This window comes from Ursus arctos, unplaced genomic scaffold (genome assembly GCF_023065955.2).
Source record: "Ursus arctos isolate Adak ecotype North America unplaced genomic scaffold, UrsArc2.0 scaffold_6, whole genome shotgun sequence".
Classification (NCBI taxonomy): Eukaryota; Metazoa; Chordata; class Mammalia; order Carnivora; family Ursidae; genus Ursus; species Ursus arctos.
Window position 1 is genome coordinate 81,782,584 of NW_026623078.1, and position 22,020 is coordinate 81,804,603.

The window sequence follows — 22,020 nt, forward strand, 5'->3', positions numbered from 1 at the left end:
TTTCTAGGTATCCATCTAGAGTAGAAACACAAGATATCTAACAATCCTATGTCCATGGGTTTGTGAATTCTGAATTCTAAGAGAATAGTAAAAAACAGAACAGTTACTGGAAAACTGAACATTTTAAAGACCATTTTAAGAGATGGTAGGACAAAGAGAGGAAAAGAAGCAAGGCCACAAAGAGTGAATTAATAAAATCTGAAAAAGAAGCATCTGAATTTATCCCACATAAGATCCAGGAGTTCAGACAGAAAATTGAAAGACTTTCCCAGGAAATAATGGTAGTTGATGGTGGCTTCATAGTGGCTCAGATATTGGGCCCATTTTTTAAAGAGGAAATACGCATTTTTAAAGAGGAAATACACTTAATTTTTTAAAAGGGAGAAAGAAAGTAGATATCTCAATGAGAAAAAGGATGATGTCAGAAAAATACATGCTAATGAAAAACACTCAAATGTACATTTGATTCAGACATCAAAATAGAGGTAAATTTAGAGAAAACAGAGTTGGAGAGACCCTATATTGGAGACTTGTCCTTCCATAGATATGTAAACTAACAATCAGAAAGATGAAATGACCCTGAGGTCCTGTGATGAGGCAGGAGCCAGCCTAGGACTGCCATCCTTGCGCCCAGGGTGCTATGCTCCCCGACTGAGATGCTCCGCATCTATTCCCAATCCATCAGTACCATCTGCAAAAGGCTAAAGGAAACCATGATCTAGTCTAGCTGAGACTGAGTCACAGTGGGTCTTAAGGATGGAGTGATGCAGAAAAATAAAACACCCGGGAGGAGCGGATTTGGTGCTACTTTGACATAGGCTGCTCAGTGTTGAACAGGCTTGGTGGACACACAGAAATACTTGTGGGCTCATGGCCACGCACTCAATGGCTTGATAGATGCCAACTTCACTTCTGAGGATAAAAATACAAATCAGCATCCTCAATCTCTAAGATATAAGGGAGTCCCTGCTTCTCTGGCTACAGCACTGGGTTGAAGATGGCAAATGGGCAGGTGGCTCCTGTGTGGCTAATCAGTGTGTCCACTCCGTGGCCACAATGACTTTGATGGATATATGACCCAAGCATGGCTCATCTGAGTTCTTCTCCAGAATGATTCCCATTGTACCTAAGCATAAGATACTTCATTTCTGGGGCGCCTGGTTGGCTCAGTCAGTTAAGTGTCCTACTCTTGTTTTCAGCTCAGGTCATGGTCTCATGGGTGGTGGGATTGAGCCTTGTGCTGGGCTCTGTGCTCAGCAGGGAACTGGCTTGAAGATTCTCTCCCTCTATCCTTCCCCCCACTTGTGCTGTCTTTCTCTCTCAAATAAATAAATAAAATCTTTCTTTAAAAAAAGAAACTTCATTTCTTTCTTTCTAGCTATAAACCTTAAAGACTTGAGCCTGGAAGCTAGAAGTGGCCAAGTCCCTACCAAGTGGCAAAAGCAGTAGGAGAAGACAAAGCCAATGAAAGGAATGATGCAAAGATGAGACATGGATTAATTATTGCAAGTGGTAGTGAGCCCTTTGATCAAATTGTCTCTTGCTGTGTCTTGCCCTTTGCCATGACAAGAGCTAACAAATTTCTCATCGTATCTAAGACATTTCAGTTTTGTTTTTTATCAACTTCAGACAATGTGCCTTGTTAAATAATATTGCTAAACCATTAAATAACTTCAATGATGATAATGATTATTATATGTGAAATTTCTCTATTATTCTTATGTTATGAAATAGTTTCTTATACTATTATCCTTGTAACTATACAATAAACAGCTACTAGTTATTGAACACCTACACCATGAAAGTTACGTTATATTATCAATTTTATTCCTCACAAAACGTCTTCAAACACGGCATGATTTTCTCCACTATTCAGATGACAGACTGAAGACTACAGAATATAAGGGGTCTATTCATTGGACTCATGACTCTTAAAAAGATTCGTATCCAAACACAAAGATCCCTCTCCCTAACTCCCCTTACCTGTGGGAAGCTATTCATGTCCAGTAAGGAGTTTAGTATTTATGCAGAAAGTTAAGGAAACATTGCAGGGATTTTTGATACAACATGGACAAGATAAGATTTGATTCACTTTTGAGGTTGTAGTAACTACCATTTTTTTAAAATTAGTATCATGGTTATCTCATTACAAGCCTATGCCTTTAAATACAGAAATATCTCCTAGAACATGTAGTCTAACCCGTTCAGTATATCGATGAAAGACCTGGGACCCAGGGACATTAAGTGTTCCTCCAAGGTTAGACAGAAAATCATTAATGTAGGGTAGACAACTGGTCTACTGGTTGAGTCTTGCGTTTGCTCCATCATGTAATTGCGTCAGTCAGTAATTCTATTTCTGTTGGCAAGTCTGGACTTTTCCTTGCATTAGTTGATTAAACGTCTTGGCCTAATTATCTTTTGTCAATTTATTTTAAATAATAGTATGTATTTTTGCACATCTTTTATGTCTTCAACAAGAATTTTAGAATTAAGAAAGTTATACCCTTGTCATTAATTTTCATTAACAAATGTTTGATTAAGCTAAAACCTTAGAGAAACTGGTCTCTGTTGGAACCTGTCACCAAGAGGCTTAAAGTTCTTTCAAGAAAGCCAAGAGCTAACAGAACAATTCTCACTATTAAAAAAAAATCTTCAAAACACGCAGTGTTTCAGTTTAATGGTTATGAATAGTAGTTTGTTATGGAATTTTAATGGTTCGATTATAACAGCTATTTCTAAAATGAATCACAGTTACCACCATTTAAGGTATGACATAAATTGTAGATTGTAATTGCTTACAGACTTTTCTAAAACAATAATCCGTCTACATCATATCCAGAGCATGCCACTGACATAGTAAACTGGAGGAAGGGTTTTCACAAACGTAAAACAAAAGATGGAACGAAAGAGAAAGGCTGCTGTAAGGATGAAGATCTCCCATTTACTCAAAATGAAATTTACACTGAAATTAAAATGAAGAGGTAAATTTCACCTATGATCTTCACCGTATCTCTTTTTGGTCTGTGAATATATTAGTGTAGAAAGGATGTTTAAAATTGTTTAGGCTAATGGATTTTCAATATGTTTCTGGCTATGGAGCACTCATTAACAAATTATCATCTAGAGTCTCAACAGAAAAAATATATTAAAAATGGATTTTGATCTGGTTGAATAAGAGCCAGAGTTTCAGAACTTGTGTCCCTCGATCCTCTTCCCCATCTCTGGAATTGGCTGTGCCCGAGTCACCAACGAGCCCCAGAGGCGAATCCGACACTCCATTCTACTCATTCAGTGACACAATTGGAAAATACTAAAACAAGAAAATGAATGTGAATTCCCCAATATCTCAGACCAGATTGGTGGAAAATCCGGGACAGAAAGATAGGTTTCCTGTATTGTTTTACAGAGAATATCCCATTAAATTTCCTATTGTTCAAGGCTCTCAGGGTTTCTCCTACCTTCTCAATGTTCTCCTTAAATTTGCAGGCTCCTGCCTTTTAAATGAATGGTTGGCAGCCCAACCACCCTTTTGCCAAAGAAATGGATTGTAGGTAGACTTAAAATCTACCAAGAAGCACAGTTCTAACTAGAAAATAATTTGGAAAAAAAATAAGCTTCAATTATTTTTTACTAAAAAGACAAAAAAGTCAAGCGAAATTATTACACCTAAAACAGAAATGGCAAAATTCTTGGAAGAGCTTTGTAAGCCAATATTTTACCAAGTTAATAATCTTCACCTAATTCGTTCAAATTCTGGCCTTGTCTAGCTATGCCAAAGAAAGGGCCCTGTTTTCTGAAGGCAGAGGTACCAAAGCAACCCACTGCCTGCTGTCTGAGTCATCAGGGTTCTGCGGTGACCCTGCCTTTACACACATCTTAGTGGCCTCAATGACAAATACTTTCTGAGCAATCACAGATTTGCAGCCCGCCCTGCAGGGTGGAGCAGGGTGTTGGGGCTTGACTGCCACCTGAGTAGCCCACAGCAGGTGGTGAATAAAGGGTCCTTAAGTAGCATGGCTCCAGTGTGCGTCTGTCTTCCCGAGATTCTGGGGCTTTGAGAGGAGTAGTAACCTGCTCAGAAGCACATTTTTAATTACCTTCCTCCCCTCCCTTGTCTCATGTCTCCGCTCCCCTACTAAAGCTTCTTTAAATTGTTTAGGTCACCTTATGAATCACCCCCTTGCACACCAATCCTTGTCAAAGGCTCTGCTTCTTCTTCTTTTTTTTTTTTTTTAATTTTATTTATTTATGTGACAGAGAGACAGCCAGTGAGAGAGGGAACACAAGCAGGGGGAGTGGGAGAGGAAGAAGCAGGTTCCCAGCCAAGGAGCCCGATGTGGGACTCGATCCCGGAACGCCAGGATCACGCCCTGAGCCGAAGGCAGACGCTTAACGACTGCGCCACCCAGGCGCCCCAAAGGCTCTGCTTCTTAGCTAAGACGACAATATAACTCGGACACCACACACACACATACCCTACACATCTATTATCCTTTTAATGCCTATATTTTATACATCCAAAATTACTTATTTAATCTGCATCTGTGAAAACTTGAGATGGTTTTCAGTTTCCCATCTTACAGAATGTCTCTGATAAACACCACTCTGGTTTCTGTCTGCTCAGTGCCACCACAGCTCCCTGCAAGATCCCTCTGCATCACATACGATTTTCCAGAATCCTCTGCCCACCATGACCCCCCCATGGGGATCTGCCCATGAGAGGCCTGTGTGGTCTGGTAGGTGGAAAGGAGGGAAGTGGCTGTCCTCTGGATTTAATTGCTCAGGCAGAGATGGAGGCAGCTAGGAACTTGGAATCAGCTTCCATGCAAACCCCAAAGAACCATCCACTTCACTCTTGTCCACTCGCAGGATCTTCCAAGAGGATAAACAATGAAGGGGTTTTCTTACAGCTCTCAAGAACGAGCTATTATGATGCTGTCAGCTGAATGGACTGATATCAGCTTTCTTGACCTCTGTCCCCCTCTCCTAACAAGCATCCACTCATGCTCCCCATTACATCCTACCCTAGTTGGGACAAAAAACATGGCTTCCACTCTCTTAAACAAACTGTTTACTCAACAGCATTATGAAATCTACATCTATCTTTATCTCTATCTATCTATCTATCTATCTATCATCTATCTATCATCTATCTATCCCTATCACAACTTCCTTAAAGGAGAAAGCAATGAGTTAAATATGACGTTCTCTAAAATAACGTCAATAGATTTTCCTGATTCCTCTCACTGATCACTTGGGTTTCCCTTAGTATTTTCCCTTTAAATCCTAATCTTTCTGACTGAATGGCAAATTTGTGTTGACAGTCCAATTATTCAATGGTCTCTGGTAGATGAAAAACAAGTTAGGGTCGTAGCATATTCAAGGAAATTTTTTTCACTATATTATTGAACAATTTCCACTAACAGACCAGCTCTCCAGCCACTGCTGCTTCTCCTGTTCTCTATTTCTGATAGGCAGTATTCCTCAGTCTCGTCATTCAGATGTGCCTACGTGCAGCGCTCACTTTATTATCCTGTCCTTGATACCAAGACTCAATCTCTCTCTCTCGCTCGCTCTCTGTGCATCTCTGTCTCTCTCTCTCCCCTTCTCTCTTTTCTCCCACTATTATAAAAAACCCATCAACTAGTGAAAGGGAACTTCAAAACAAATTTGGAAAGCGCTTCTACTCCTCTGCCTTCTCTTGCCCTGAGTGTTTGATTTGGTTTTGGTTTTGTTTAGGAAGAGGAGAAGGAAGAGGAGGAGGATTACCCCAAAATTTCCTGGCCAGAGGCCTTTACAAATGCTGGGTTGGTTTTTGTTTTTGTTTTTGTTTTTGTTTTTGAAGAAGAAGAGAGTGAAAAGAATTGCAGCTGGAGTGAGGATGTTTACATCCACAGCGTGTCCTGACTTCTGACCACCAGCTCCTCAGACAAGCAGCTTTCTTATTTGGGGAGCTGGTGCCCCACAGTGGGCAGATTCTCCATCCCCCTGCTCCAGGAGGCTCCTGGCGTGACACTCCCTGGGATGCGTTCATTCTTTCCTGACCAGAGAACTCAGAATTCCAGAGTGACAGCATCCCAAATGGAGGGCTTTTCTCTCCTCTATTACCTGCTTCTACTTTTAGCCTCAGCCCTAAGATAAGGAAATATTTCTAGAATTTGTCAGTTTCCATTTATTTTCTACCAATTTCAATATATTCCTCGTAAGGAAAATTATGATTCAGGCTCTGCACGCTTTCCCTCCTTTCTTTCCTCCCTGGATGGATCGATACTATTTCTGGATGTTCCGTTTTATGTGGTAGTCATTTCCTCAATCTCCCAGTGATGAAAGTTTGTTTATTTTTTGAAGATTTTTATTTGTTTGTCAGGCAGGGGAAACCAAAGACATCTTCTTTTTTTTTTCTTTTCTTTTTTCTTTCTTTTTTTTTTTTTTCCTAGAACTACTCATTTGTCTTATCTGCCTAATTAGTTTTTCAGTACATTGCAGCAAAGATTTAGGGCAGGAGAGAAATGAGGATGTGGGAAGAAAGAAATTGGATGTCAGGATTTCTGGTGGCCACCATCAGGAATTTGAGAGTCCTTAAATGAACCTGGCCCTCACATACAACATTCTCCAGAAAGTCCATGGAATCTAGCAAGGGCACCATCCTACGCCTCAGGAATTTTCCAGACGTTCTCTTCCACTAGCCTGTTCGACATAGTGTTCCCTGCTATCCCCTTCTAGCTTGTCAGCCAGCTTTATGTGACTTCTCCTGATATTTTTGTGAGATCCTTTTCCCTTCTGCTCTTCTTCCCCACTGCTGCCAGCCACAAGGAGGGAAGCTGAGTTGATCAGTCCATCCCCACCTGACATGTCAGGCCTGCTGCCCCTGGAAGCAATGGGGATGGAGCAGCTAAGCCCCTCCTGGGGTGACAAGCCAAGGTCCCACCGTCAGGTGACAGCTCTGGCAGCTCAGCTGGCAGAGGTGGGGACAGCCGTGGCCTGGGCCAGGCACCATCGACCCCATGATGCCTGCAGCAGCTGGTACTTTCCAAAGAGATTCCTCGGGGACTCTGCCCTCTTCCCGCTTCATGCTGTGGGCAGGGAAATCTGAGTGAGCAGAACTTTCTCATGACTGATCATTTGAGGAGACTGTGTGATGGGGTATTGCCCTCTTCCAACAATAAGCATCGTGAAAACAAATTTCCTGACCTCCTCCATTGAGGACCAGTGAACAAAAATCATTTCCAATTTGGAGATGATTTGATTTGCCCTCAAGCTCGGTTACATGCATCGTCTGATGAAGGAAAACACGGCAGAGGTGGACATAAATCCAGGAGATGCTGAGAACATGTTTCATAAGCCATCACCCGTGCCCTTGCCTCTGACTGCAAGTTCTCCCGTCGTTGGAAGCTTCCTGGCTCTTAGCCCTTCAGCCCTTGTCTGTCCTCCCTCACAGGGGTGTTCTCTGACTGTTCAAATCCAGATGCCTTCCTCTGCTCTTTTCCATTTCGTGGCCAACCTTGTCCCTATGCTTGTCAACACTTCCTGAGGTTGATAATTATTTTGTGTATTTTCTTGACAGCTTAGTCCTGGCTTTTATGCACTGAAAGAATGCGTGCTTCCTGAGAACTGGAGCCATGTGTGTCTGTCCGTCTTACTCGAGACTTCATCCCCAGGCTGGAGACTGTTCTACTGGGTAAGCAGCGGACAATATCTAGGACATCCTGACTGAATGAGTGCATGCTACCCAACTACTTCTTACTCTCTTTTCTCGAATCCCCTGCATTTCAGCAACTGTTCCTGATGTAACTGGCTACCCTATCACTTGCTTTTCCTGCCTGGCATATTCTCTGCCAAACCCTCTACCTGGGGCTCCTTTAAGTGGCTACCAAATCCTGGGGTGAATGTCAGTGTCCTTGCAGATCTTCTCCTCGTCTGAGCACGGCACCCTATTCTGAAAGCTGGCACTCACCCTGTTTAAAATGCAATTTCTTCCTACCTACAGATTGTCTCCCCCTAGCATGGTCAAGCTCTGTTGGTTCTTTATGGCTTCCTCTGTTACCATGGAGATGGATGGGTTTTAGCTATTACTGTCTAGGGTCCAGGAATAGACAAATGGAAGAGGTGGGAATTAACTTGGACACTCTTTGTGCAATTAGCATCTAATGAATCCATCCTCAAAATAGACTGGCTGCAACCCCATTAGTCCAAAGTCATGGCTGCACAGACTTCATGTAATAAGATGTTGAATGACAACGCACAGCGGGAGCTCTGAAAAGGGCTTCGAGGGAGAAAATGTTTACTGAATAAACAGTCTGGTCACCAGGGAGAGAATGACTCATTTGTGTTTTCTGTTTTAATGTGTGAAAATGTCGTTCCTCTTGAAAGGGGCTGCATTAAGGAGTGAGGAGGCATTTCGCCAGACTCATTTGTGCAGCGGATAAGGATCTGGACGAGACAGAATTGCATGGCAAGCATAAAGGGGCGCGTGGGTAGGGCGACAGTTTCTCTTCACTTCTATGACCATGGTACAAGACTTAGTTTTTACTCCAGGAGGGCAGAGTCCATCAGAGTCTTCCCTTTTACAAAAGAGGCTCAGAGGGGACAAGGGTAGACCAAGATCACAGAGCTAGCAAGTGGCAGAGCAAACCTAACTCTTGGGTGTCCTGGCTCCTGATGCTTCTCCCTGGTGCAGGAAGAAGACAGTTCTCTCCATCCCATGTACCCCACACAGCCTCTCACTCATGGACAACCACACATCATGACAGGAGAGCCACCCTCTTGACTGAAGATGAAAGGAAAAGTACAGGACCCTCCAGCAGAAAGGGGAAGTTACAACAAAGCCTGTGGCCAGAAAACAATATCAGATCAGATCGTTCTGTGTCTCCGTTAATTTAAAAAAAAAAAAAAAAAGAAGAAGCATCTTCCCATTTTTCATGCTTCCTCTGTTATTTCCCCAAATTGTGATCCTCTTGTAAGTCTTTTGATTCAAAAGGTGGTACTTCTTCCATTAAAGCACATTGCTTTGGACAGAACTTGCATCACCCTAATGGGGTGTGGTGAGAATGTCTTATATCTTGTCTCCTTCTGACCCCATTCATCATGGCATTAACCAGAAGTACATAACTGTAGTCCAACGATCCCAGTGTCGAGTATACCATGCTGATCTCACTTTGACTACTCAACATTGTGCAGCACGAGGAAATACACAGGGCTGTCAGTCCTACTGTGTCTCTGACCAATGGGGCATGGGGTCCAGCGCCGCTTCTACCGTGCCTCACAGAGGTCCTTCGGAGGCATGTTCAAAGCAGTTTCTTACAGAGTCCAAGCAAAATTCACCAGTAGCCAGCTCGATTCTTCACCCTTGGCTTGGCTTTTCTTGCAATCTTATTTCATTCTTTCCAGATCACCCACTTTTATTCCCTGGAATTACTTTCTGAAATAAACTATCTGCATACATGTGTTTGCATACACTCTGTTCTGGGAGAAGCTAAGACACAGGCTGTTTCCTGTGTAATTAGTGGATGTATTAGTCAAGGTTCTCCAGAGAAACAGAATCAATACAAGATAGATAGATAGATAGATAGATAGATAGATAGATAGACAGACAGGACACAGAGATCGATAAAGAGTTAGATACATACATACAGAGATACAGACGCAGACCACCTATCTACAGAGTCATAGATACATAGATAAATACAGAGATAGAAAGATAGGTACAGATCAGATAGATGTAGATACATACGAATATATATACGAGTATTCATACATATCTATATGTAGATATTTAACCGTTCGAGATTTAGTTTAATTTCTAATTTACTTGCAGGGCTACATACCCACTGCTGCCATGTAGAGCTCCAGCTCAGGCAGCCGCCAGATCTCCGGGATCTGCCATATCTGCTCTGTTTTCCACAAGTGCCAGAGAAATCCTAAAGTTGCTAGATGCTCCTCACTATTCTGTTTCATGACATATTTAAAGAAGAAAAATCCTTCCTCAAGTGTTACCTCTCTCCTCCCTCACTCTCTCTCTATCTCTTTCACTCTTTCTCTATCTGCCAAGAGATATATAATAAGGAATTGGCTCATGTGATTACGGAGGCTGAGGAGTCCCGATATCTACAGTCCACACGTGGAGACCCAAGAGAGGCCACACGACGGTTCGAGCAGGAGTCGGAAGGCCTGAGAAGCAGGAAAGCCAATGATATAACTTCAAGTCTGAATCCAAGTCCAAAGGAGGAGAGGATTGATGCCCTTCAGTCAAAGAGAGAGTTCCCTCTTGCTCAGCCTTTTCCTCCTATTCAGGTCTCCAGCTGATTGGATGAGGCCCACCATACTAGGAAGGACCTTCTGCCTGACTCAGTCTCTTGATTCAAATGTTAATCTCCCCTCAAAACACCCTCAGAGACACACCCAGAATAAAGTCTGATCAAAGTCTGGACACCCTGTGCCCTAGTCAAGTTGACACCTAAAATCAACCAAAAGGATGGCTAAAATACTGTGCTAAACATAAAATCAAAACGAATCAAGAACACACTATGTTCCAGAAAGTTTATGTATATTATATTATGAACCCTCAAAGCAGACAGTCATTTTTATTTTATTTTATAGAGACTAATGGATTAAATAAAATATCCAAAGTCACATGGCTAGTAACTGAGAATGATGGATTGAAACCCAGATCAATATAACCCAAATGAAACATTGCCTTTCCAACGAGGTCACAAGCTATGTCCCAGGTATTAAATGCCTTGATTTATTTGTTCCTTCAGAACCTAATCACCTTAGGATGTTACCTAAATCCATTAAGATTCAGACACTAATAATTCATCCTTATTTCTTTCCATTGTTCATCACGGATTCAGGGCCCACAGAACACTCAAGCACACACACACACACACACACACACACGTTTGAACACACTTTAAGCTAGAGCAAATCCTTGAAGTTCCCCTAGGTATGCCATTTTTTTTTTTTTTGGTCATATTCAAAAGCATTTTATAGATGCTTTCCCAGAGAGAAAGCTGGTGTTTTGGTGTGTTGGCTAAGTCCCTCCTCCCTCAGGTGCCCTACCTTCCCACCACTACCTGACAATAACTATGAATATTTAATGTGTAATGTGTATGCATGAATTTGCATTCCTATCTGTCCGTCTCTAAGCCTCCATCGATATCCTCACCCAGACCCATACGAACACTCCAGTTAACTTGAATATAGGAAAAATGACTATTGTGTTTTCTTTTCAGATGCTTCAGCATGGAGTGATGTATGTGTGTATGTATGTATGTATGTGTGTATGTATGTATGTATGTATGTATGTATTTTGAAGTTTGCCTCCGTTTCAGAAGCTCCGAGGGTTGAAAAGTCACATACCTGGTATAGAATGTGGAATAGGAATTAGATCTTAAATGATTAGGGGAGAATATTCCAGGGAAAATGATTAACGAAAGGTTAACAGAAAGCACTAGATGAGGGCAACATGGGAGTACAAAACAGCTGAATCTTTAGTGAAAACAGGGACTGTGGGAAGAAAATCTGGAAAGATACACTGGGCTAGATTGAGAAGAGTCTAGAAGGCCATCTGAAGTATTTGTGCCCTATTCTTGATATGGGTCTGCAGGAGGCTTTCAATCAGAGGGAGAGTGTGAAATACTCAAATCCGTTCTTTATAGGTCTCTGTAGCCTGACAGGGTGATTTTACATCACACAATCTTTTTTACCACCAATTTCTCATTCATCTATCTCTTTGGCAAGCACTGGGGCCTCTTTTATATGCAAGACAAGGTCAAACACCTCTCAGATATTTGCAGCACAACGAAAGATCAAAGTGTTACCTAAGAGTCAGGCTCCAGCCATCATCGGAAAGACACCATGGCCCCTGCTCCGTGCAGTTGAAAACTAGAGCTTTGGAATCCCCCGACTGAAGGATGAGTCCTGGAAGGAGCAGGTCCCTTCATTTCCTGAAGTTCAGGTTCCTTCTGTGGAATAAAGGTCACAGCCTGCGTGTCACAAGCTCTGGGAAGGTTACCACGAGAGACGGTCCAGAATCAGATGCTTAGCACCATTACAGCCTCTGTGCTCCCTCTTTCTCTTCCGTGTCTAGGTGATGGTGAACAAAGGGACATCGTCTCTGGGCTGCTAAATGGCTATCCACAGGGAGAGATGACCCAAATACACAACTGCCTAACAGACACATCCGTCTCATTGTTTCTCAGCGCACTCAAATTCAGTATGCCCCAACGGTCAAAGCGCACTCTGTCCTCACGTTTTCCACTCTGTCCACCGACGCGTTATTGACTCAGACACTCAAGCAAAATGCCTGAGCTCCATTGAGTTCCTTCCCCAACCCCTTGCCCCCTAAAATGGCATTCTCACTCACACCCCTGCTTTGCTGTGTGTTCTCTCCCTGGATGACCAGACAGAGGCTTCCAGGTAGCTCCCCCTTGGAACACATCGAGGAAGGTGGCACAGGGTACGTGCATCAGCCGTCTGTTAAATAAACAAACCTATGGTGTGGAGAGGACTGGTAGGTTAACCACAAAGGAAATAAATTACGGTTTGTTGTTAGCCTCCAAAGAGGGAAAGACAGATAAATAGAGATACATTCAGGGAGAAAAAGGAGGGGGTGGGGGGAGGTAAAGAAACCATTTATTTCACTCAAGGGTGATATTTACAACAGGAATCATAAAATAGGTAATTCCCCTCTACCTCTCCAGCGGATGATTTGCACAGAGCTAACTGCAAAGAGAGTGTGCTGCTTCTCCCAACAGGGCTTATGTAGAGATTTTAATGAATTCTTTAATTCCAATAATTCAGCCTTAAAGCAGATCTATTCACTTTTCCCTTAACAGCACAATTAGTGCCCGGGAAGTGTATTCCCCTGGATGTTACTAACATTTTTAATGGACTAGAACTGGAGAACAGAAGTGAGCAATTTGGAACGCACTAGTGTGTAACAGAACTTCTCGGGTTCATTTGTTTTTCAGGATGTATAAAGATATATTTTTATTAATTTAAAAAACGATTGTATCGAGGTGTGATTGACACACAAGAAACTGTACGTATTTAACATATAGGACTCCACAAAACCATCACCACAGTCTATGCCATAAACATATCCGTACCCTCCAGCAGTTTCCTCCCACCTTCTTTATTGATTATTAATATTTCATGTGTGTGAGAAGGTCACTTAACATGAGATCTACCCTCTTACTACATTCCTGAGTATACAGTAGGGTGTTATTAATTACAGGCACTGTGTTGTACAACAGATCTCAAGCGCTTGTTCATCTTGTATGACTGAAACTTTGTCTCCTTTGACTAATAACGTCCTGTTTCCCCTACTCCCCCTGCCCCCCAGACCCAGGCAGCTATCATTCTACTCTCTGCTTCTATGAATTTGGTTATTTTATTTATTTATTTTTAAAGATTTTATTTATTTATTTGATAGAGGTAGAGACAGCCAGCGAGAGAGGGAACATAAGCAGGGGGAGTGGGAGAGGAAGAAGCAGGCTCCTAGTGGAGGAGCCTGATGCGGGGCTCGATCCCAGGACCATGGGATCACGCCCTGAGCTGAAGGCAGACACTTAACGACTGAGCCACCCCGGAGCCCCTGAATTTGGTTATTTTAAATGCCCTGTATGAGCAGTATTGTGTAGTACTTGTCCTTCTATGTGTGGCTAATGTGGCTTAGAATAATGTCTTCCAGGTTCCTCCATGTTGTCACAAATGGCCGGATGTCCCTCTTCTGTAGGTTTGACTAGTATCCCATTGTACGTATACGCCACATTTTCTTTGTCCATTCATTCCTTGATGGCCATTTATGTTATTTCCATATATCTCCCATCTTACACGTAACAAGTCCAAAACTGATCTCTTAAGACGATCCTGTCTTCAAACCTGGTCTTCACTTGATCTCTGCCCTTCCTGTCGTAACATCTGTGTTGGCCCATGTGATCAAACTATAAAACCGGAGAGCCTTTTTGACACCCCTCTATTTTGTACCCCCAAGTACAATCTTTAATTCAGTGTGCTGATTCTACATCCCAAACAGGTCTTGGATTCGCCCACTTACCTCCGCCTTTCCTACCACCTCACTCAGTCTAAGCCACCATCACCTCTTATCATTAGTACTGAAATACACCAATCTTTTTCCTCTGCACCTCTGCTTTCACTGCATTGTATCAATTCTGTGCACAGCAGCTTAAATGATATTTTGAAATATCACTCCTCTTAAGCCAATCCTCTGCTTAAATTCCTTTAGGGTATAAACAAACCTGTTTGCACTTAAATTCCATACCTTTATGTGACCCATATGGCCCACATACCCCATGCATTGCCAACTTTTCTAATTTCCCATTCTCTGGCTTTCTCACTACAGGTCAGGAATAGGAGCTTCCTTCCCCACTGATGTCTTTACCAATTCGATGCACGCTAGTGTTCCAGACTCCTGATACCCTCCTTGCTGACTCTTTGCATGGCTAGCCCTTTGCATCCACCCTGTCTCAGCCTACACATCACTTCCTCCAAGAATTCAGTCATAACCACCGTAAATAGGCAGATATTTAGCAGAGGAACAATCTTCCCCACTTGTTTCCTTCATAGCCTTTATCACAAGGTACATGCTTCCTGAATTTTTCCTTGCTGTCCCTTCTCCTTAGTAAATTGCAAGCTCCACCATGGCAATAAGTATGTGTATTTCATTTACCAAAGTATATGACTTACGGAGCCTCTGCCACACATGGGGAGCACTCAGCATATATCTCAGGAACTACTTACTGGCTTACTGAATGAATGAATGAATGTCGTCCATTAGTTTTGAAAGCTAGCTGCTCTTAAAAAATTAACGCCTTTATTCAATAAAACTTTATTTGATGCTCATAATGTGTTCAGTGTGAGTATTCCAGGTCAGGAGATTGTCCTAGGAGACTCCTTTAACAGAGACTCAGTCTTTATCTTGTGGTTGCTCCAACCTCAAAATTCCGAGTCCTATCCATGCAGCTGTGGATGGGGAAAGGCAGCAGAGGTCAATATAGGAGATGGCATTATGGGATGGACATGGAAATGTGTCCCTACTGCCCACATTCCTCTGAACACTCTTATCACATGACCCATCACATATCCTTGCCTAACTGCAAGTGATGCTGGGAAATGTAGTCGAGCTCTGTGCCTGGGATGTAGGTAAAAGACTTGGTCACTAATCTGTCCACCTTTGACAAAGAATCAGGCATATGAAGCCCTGTATTGCACCTTGAATTTTGCTACAATTTCTGAGCTACACTTAATCAATACCATGTGAATTCATGGTATGAAGTGAAATTTTCAGGGAATCATTTGGATATTTCCAATAATTCATTTAAAAAAGGGCGGGTTGGGGGGCACTTGGGTGGTTCAGTCAGTTAAGTGTCTGACTCTTGATCTCAGCCCAGGTCTTGAGCTCAAGGTGGTGAGTACAAGCCCTGCATGGGGCTTCACACTGGGTGTGGAACCTACTTAAATAAACAAACAAGTAAACAGATAACAAATAAACAAATAAATATTTTAAAAATTGAAAAATTTAAAAAAGGGGCAAGTGCTCACTTTGGCAGCACAAATACTAAAATTGGACCGATACAGAGAAGATTAGCATGGCTCCTGTGTAAGGATGACACGTAAATTTGTGAAGTGTTCCAAATTTTTAAAATAACAAATTAATTAACTAATTAATTTATTTATTTAGAAAGGGGGTGAAGGGCAAGTCATCCAGGTATCCAAACACCTGGATAACAGAAAAAATAAATTTCTTTCTTTCTTTTTCTTTTCTTTTTTTTTTTTTTTAAAGATTTTATTTATTTATCTGATGGAGAGAGAGAGACAGCCAGCGAGAGAGGGAACACAAGCAGGGGGAGTGGGAGAGGAAGAAACAGGCTCCCAGCAGAGCAGGGAGCCCGATGCGGGGCTCGATCCCAGGATCCCGGGATCATGACCTGAGCCGAAGGCAGATGCTTAATGACTGAGCCACCCAGGCGCCTCAGAAAAAAGAAAATTCTATTTGCACTTTACATTTTGTTCTACAGAGCACATAGTAAATGAGGAGAATCCCACCATTCTCATGTTTCCAGCTTTGATCTGGATAATTTACTGATTGTCAATTATGTAAGTCTGCAAATGCGAAGTTCCCTACATGCACAGATTTCTGGTAATAATTTGAGATAATATCTCACAGTAAAAAGTCTTGACATCTAAAGGGGCACTGGACAAGTGATTCTTTTTTATTCTTTCTGGCAAGGGCAACAACTCTGAGCACTATGATGATAATTAAGACTCCCCCTTAAATTCAGAGCAAACAGGAGTAATAAAAGGACACGAGACAAGGGAAGCTAGTGAAAGAGCACATACATACGTGGAGCTCAGCGAGCATCCTCAGCGGAAGAGGTATGGGAGTGACATACTACAGAGTACCTGGAAACGGACTAAAAGTAATAGAATTAATACTATGCTGGGGAAGATATTTGTGCTCGTAACAGAATTCGGGAAAATGTACTCAGACATGGAATGTCCCTTCAAGTTTGTGAAGGGCCAGACCGGAAGGGAGTTGAAGCCTCTGTGTGCTCTGACTGTGATGCACGAGCAAGGGCAGGGCGAGGAATCAGTGAGGCCTGGTGGACCAGTCTGTTCCTCAGGGTCTTCTAATGTTTCAGAATGTTCTGGAAGGAGGTCAACACGGTGGTGGGACCAGGGGCCTGACCCCCATGAATGTCCTCAACAGTGCCCACTTAGCATAGCCATGAAGCATGAAGCCACCCTGAGATCAAGACCTGTGTCCACCTGGAGTGGCATTCAGGGCAAGACTGTGGTGAGGGCGTGGGCTGAGCAAATGATCCCAGCCCAGGCAAGCAGGGACAACAACATGGTTGTGAGATGAAATATAAAACACCAAGAAAATCTGAATTCCAGATAAACAACAATTTTCTTTTTCAGTGTCCCCAGTGTTTCACAGAGCATACTCAAACTAAAACAAAAGCAAACAAAAACACAATGTGGGTATGTGTACATACGTGTGATAGGCACACATACATACATGTGTATTGTGTGTATTATATTATTCTGTAAACGTGTGTGTTGTGTATTCTTGTTAATCTGAAATTCCGATTTGGGAGGTATCCTGTACTTATATTGGCTGGATCCATGAACGTTCGACTAGAAGACACAGAGGACAAGAAATGGAGGATGTCCATAGAGAGGCCTTCTTCAGGTTAGAAAAGCCAGACACGGTGGCAACACACAGAGCCTCACAAGGCTGTCAGCACGGAGACCTAGCAGGCATTCGCGGACTTACGCCCGGGCCCCACAGCGGACGGCAAGCGCATCCCGGTGTTCAGGTCGCAGGCGTGGCTCAGATAGAGTAGTCTCCCTCTTGGGGCTCTGCTCTGTGACCATGTTGCTTCACCAGAAGTTACCGTGCATGCCCAAAGCCCTCCCCCCCAGAAAACAGCACCAAATCCCTCCCCATTGGTAGCAGTCAAGGAATCAAAGACAGAGAAGTTTAAAAGAAAGGAATCCATTGTATTTGGTGTGGTACAGTTAGCTGTTTCTTACAGGGAGCAAATGTTTCCCTTTCAAATTAAAAATATCACCTCTATAAAACCATGTTGGTAGCTCTAATGATAGAGGCTGTGACCCATTGGAGCCCCACGTATATCTGTGAAAGGTAATTCTTCACAGACACTGTGGAGTTTCACGGCTGCCCTTGGGGTATGACTCGGCCCCTTTCATAAATAGTCTATTACAGACTTTCTCTGAGAGCTGAATTATAGAGATGCAGTTGCTAGACTCACAGAATGTGTGGTGACAGAAATTAACCCAAGGGCTTTAAATTATATCCATGTCTTGATGGATCACTAGTATTTCTATTTTTTGGACTTCTTATTGGAATTTAAAAATAGTTCCACTTTTGGTCTTTCCCATAACCTCATACTGGTCACTTTTCCCCGAGTGTGACTTTCTTACAGTAAAGTATTCAGGGTAAGACCCATTAACAACTAATGGACTAAAGCTTGACTCCTGGGTGTTCGATGAGAAATACAAGAGTAGTACAGAAATCTGAAAACCGGAGAAAGAATGAGTTAGCCTTCGTGGGTAGAGATGCAGCAGGGCAAGGCCATGCATGGTGAGTGCTGGTCCCGGGACTAATCGTGGAGAGAATCTGGAGAGCATGAGCCCACAGGGGACATAATGAGACCTACAAGTGTGGGGTTTCTTGCGGGGTTGGTGAGGTCAGACAAAATAGTACAAAGACGAACCAAGATGACAAACAACTGGAAACCATACAGATATGGTCTGACTATGTATCTAAATATAACATAAAATTTATAGTAGGTTTGACCTCTATTTCTATATATTGATTGATAGACACATTGTGGCAGCTTCCGTGAATGCCCAACCTATGGCTCTTCAGCAAATATCATCCTGGACTTCTGAAGGTGCCTAATGTAAGCACCTATCACCTTCCACGTGGGGCTTTCCCTCACTGGGTACCAGTGACTTGGCGGTGCCAGAGGGACAGCTCCCGGGACAGCACTCAGCCAGTCCTAACAAGCTGGGATGATTCTGAGCTTTATTATTATTTTTTTAATGAAGTATAATTAGCATACAGTGTTATATGAGTTTCGGGTATACAATAGACTAATTCAACACTTCCATACATTTCTCAGGGCTCATCAGTGTAGTCTTAATCCCCTTTATCTATTTCCCCATTTCCCACTCCACCCACCTCCCCTCTGGCAACCACCAGTTTTCTGTACTTAAGAGTCTGATTTTTTGTTTGTTCTGTTTCTTAAATTCCACATAGGATTGAAATCATATAGTATTTGTCTGCATTATACCCTCTAGACACATCTACGCTGTTGCAAATGACAAGATTTCATTCTTTTTTATGGCTGAGTAATATTCCTGTGAGTGTGTGTGTGTGTGTGTGTGTGTGTGCGCATGTATGTGCATGTGTGTGCATGTGTGTGTGCGTGCACACATTTATGGACGGACTCTGGGGTTTAGACATCTTTGACACTACCTCCCACAGATTCCGACAGGACTGACTCTGCAGCCCACCCAGAGCCCCTGCTCGTGAGCGCCGGCACCAGCTTTCACCTCTACCTGCTATCACTTCTTTCCTACCGATGTCTCCAGGGTCACCTTCCAAGTAAATCACTTGTCTCGATTCCCTGTCCCAGGAATTGTTTTTGCGAATTCAGACAACCACTGCAAACCCAGCTCGTGTCTGTCTGTCTACCTGTCTCTTTCCTAGATTACCTGTAAAGTGGCCAAAGCTTTAAATGTTCACATGCCTTAAGGTATATTATCCTCATTTACGTCCATCTGATGCTATCCCTTTAACTCTCAATTTTATAGAAAAGGCAGTTATTTGACACTTCCCCATTCTTGAGAGCTCAGATCCACGATGTCTACCACATTTGTGTACTTCCCCTGAAATTAGGGTTGCCAGGGTGGCAAATAAAAATACATACCACCCAGTTAAATGTGAATTTCATGTAAATGACGACTTTTTTGTTTAAGTATTTCCCATTCAATATTTGGGAAACACTTATTCAAATATATTCATCAAATATGTGTTCATCTCAAATTCAAATTTTATGGGGTGTCCTCTATTTTATCTGACAGTACTAACTGGGATGAATATTAGAAGCCTCAGACTCCACAGTCTCAAAAATTCTTTCTTATCATCCAAAATAGTCCAGCATCCCATGTAAGGGAATCCACCCTCCCTACCAGCTGTTCACCCAACCCAGGGCCCCGGATTTGCATGCAGAAGGTAAACTCAGCACAGTCCACTGATTACTCACTAGAGTTTTGGCCCCACCCTCAATAAACACTCCCACCCTCTGAGCTAGACTAGATCACCCTTTAGCTGGTCTAGTGAATGTAAAGTCTAGAATCCCATTTTTCGAGCCTCTTTTTCATAGACCATCCTACTTTTCTGCTTGATGCTTTAAGGAATAAGGCAACATTGCTTCTTTCCAAGCCAGAGAGTCCAGGTCCACCTGCAGCTCCTACAATCTGAGAAAATGCTAATTTATTCAGAGGAGAGGATTACCATGAAAGAGAGCCATATGGAAAAGCAACTTTAAAATATTTTTTCTTACTCTTGAAAACTGAGTGTGGACTAATTGAGAATCCAAGTACTTCATTTTGATGGCGTACAGAATTTCTACTTTTTTTTAAAGATTCATTTTTATTTTTATTTATTTGAGAGAGAGAGCATGAGCAGGGTGGGGGCAGAGGGGAGGGAGTAGTAGACTCCCTGCTGAGCGTGGGGACCCCCGATGCAGGGCTCGATCCCAGGACCCTGAGATCATGAGCTGAGCCAAAGGCAGACGCTTAACTGACTGAGCCACCCTGGTTACCCGGAATTTCTGCTTTTTGATCATGGAAGGAAGTAGTTGAAGGAGAGAAAAGCACTCGATTTTCTTTCTGAGAGGCTGAAGTGAAATCTCATGAAACCTCACATCCAAAGTCACCAAAGCTTTACTCTTACCTGTAAGGGCAGTAAGTTTTGTTTATCACTCTGCCACACAGGGCAGCTGGCAGAGACAGGGGGATGCATAAAGTTTTGCTTAAGGAACTGTTCAGCTCTGGTTGCTAAACTTGAAGAGGCCATTGGCCATCTGGACCATGTCCAGAGGAGATCAACCGGCATGCCGAACAATCTAGAAACAGTTCCAGATGATGGACCTGGGGATACTTAACTTGGAGAAGAGAAGGCACAGGGGAGACACGAGAGTTATACATGGGTATCTGAAGTACTGCTGTGTGTATATATATTTTTTTCTTTTTATAAATCATTTAATCGTCATAATGAATTAAAAAGGTTGGCAAGTTATCATTACCATTTGAAGTTGAGTAAGCCGAGCTGGAGGGAAATTAATCGGTCTGCATGGTCACACACCTAGAGAGAGGATGGGGACTGGATGCAGCTGGAGTCTGTGGACTTAGCTGCCGTGCACAGCACCTCCCCTGAGTGTCTACCAAGTGTGGGGTGTGTTCTACCAGGGCAATGAATGACACGAGGCTCAATGTAACTCCTCCATGAAAGACCTTGAGCTGTGACAAGGCTTGCCATGGCTCACCCTCTCCCCGTCATTTACAACAGAGTTCTAGAGACTGAGCTCCACTCAAAGTAGCTCTCTTACAGATGTGGCAGAATCCAGCAAAATAGTCTGACCTGGTCTGTTCCTTTCATCCAATCACAGAGAGTAGGAATAGTTTAAAGCCTCAGGATGTTTTTCTGTTTATCCGGAGTCAGCTCTGTCTGCTCTGGGATCAGATCCTGGCTTTGCCACTTATTAGCCTTTTAACATGGACCCAATCACTTCTCTCTGATTCTCAAAGTTCCATGGGAGGAAGATGGGTGTTCTGTTACATGTTTATGGAGTTAAGAGGATTACGTGTATTCACACACATTAAGCACTCGGAATGGCACCGTATACAAAAAAGCACCATCTATATGCGTCTATATGTTTTATTTCACTATCGCGTCTGAGGCTGACCCGTACGCTCATCTTGTCAGCACCTCCCCTCTCATCAAATGCCAGGTATCTCTTTCCTTAAATCAAAGGAGAGGAGCTTGTCATGGGAGAGGTCCTCTAACTTGCCCAGGTAGCAGGATTAGTTAAGGGCCATGCAAGGAGTTCCTGTAGGTTCCTCAGGAAAAACTCTGGCATCCTTTTACCCATGCAGGGCTGTCTCTTAGACCTCCTGAATATACTGTCTCAAGGGTATTCAGATAAACCACAGTTCATCACAGGCAGGATGGCCGGCCTGTGTGTTATTAAATACCAGCTCATGCATGGTCAAGAGCCGTGTTGTTGAATGCAGTTTGGCAATTCTCAGTCTGAATCCTTGCCCAGAGTCCTGCCTAGGAGACCGCAACCAAGCAGCCTGAGATGTGTGTCCGTGAAAGCAGGGATTGTGAGCTGGCTGGCAACAGTGAAATGTGTGTCTGTCATGTGTCAGCTGCATGACACAGGGCAAGTCACTCGA

The 22,020-nt window shown here is 42.9% G+C and overlaps 1 long non-coding RNA gene and 1 other non-coding gene across 2 annotated transcripts in view; one reads left to right on the forward strand and one right to left on the reverse strand.

Moving 5' to 3' along the window:
• Window positions 1-22,020, reverse strand: part of LOC125281072 (uncharacterized) — a 197,979-nt gene that overhangs the window by 107,936 nt on the left and 68,023 nt on the right. The gene's annotated exons all lie outside the window — the stretch shown is intronic.
• Window positions 15,557-15,663, forward strand: LOC113253085 (U6 spliceosomal RNA). Its single transcript, XR_003315226.1, has one exon. It is a non-coding gene; the product is annotated as a U6 spliceosomal RNA (small nuclear RNA).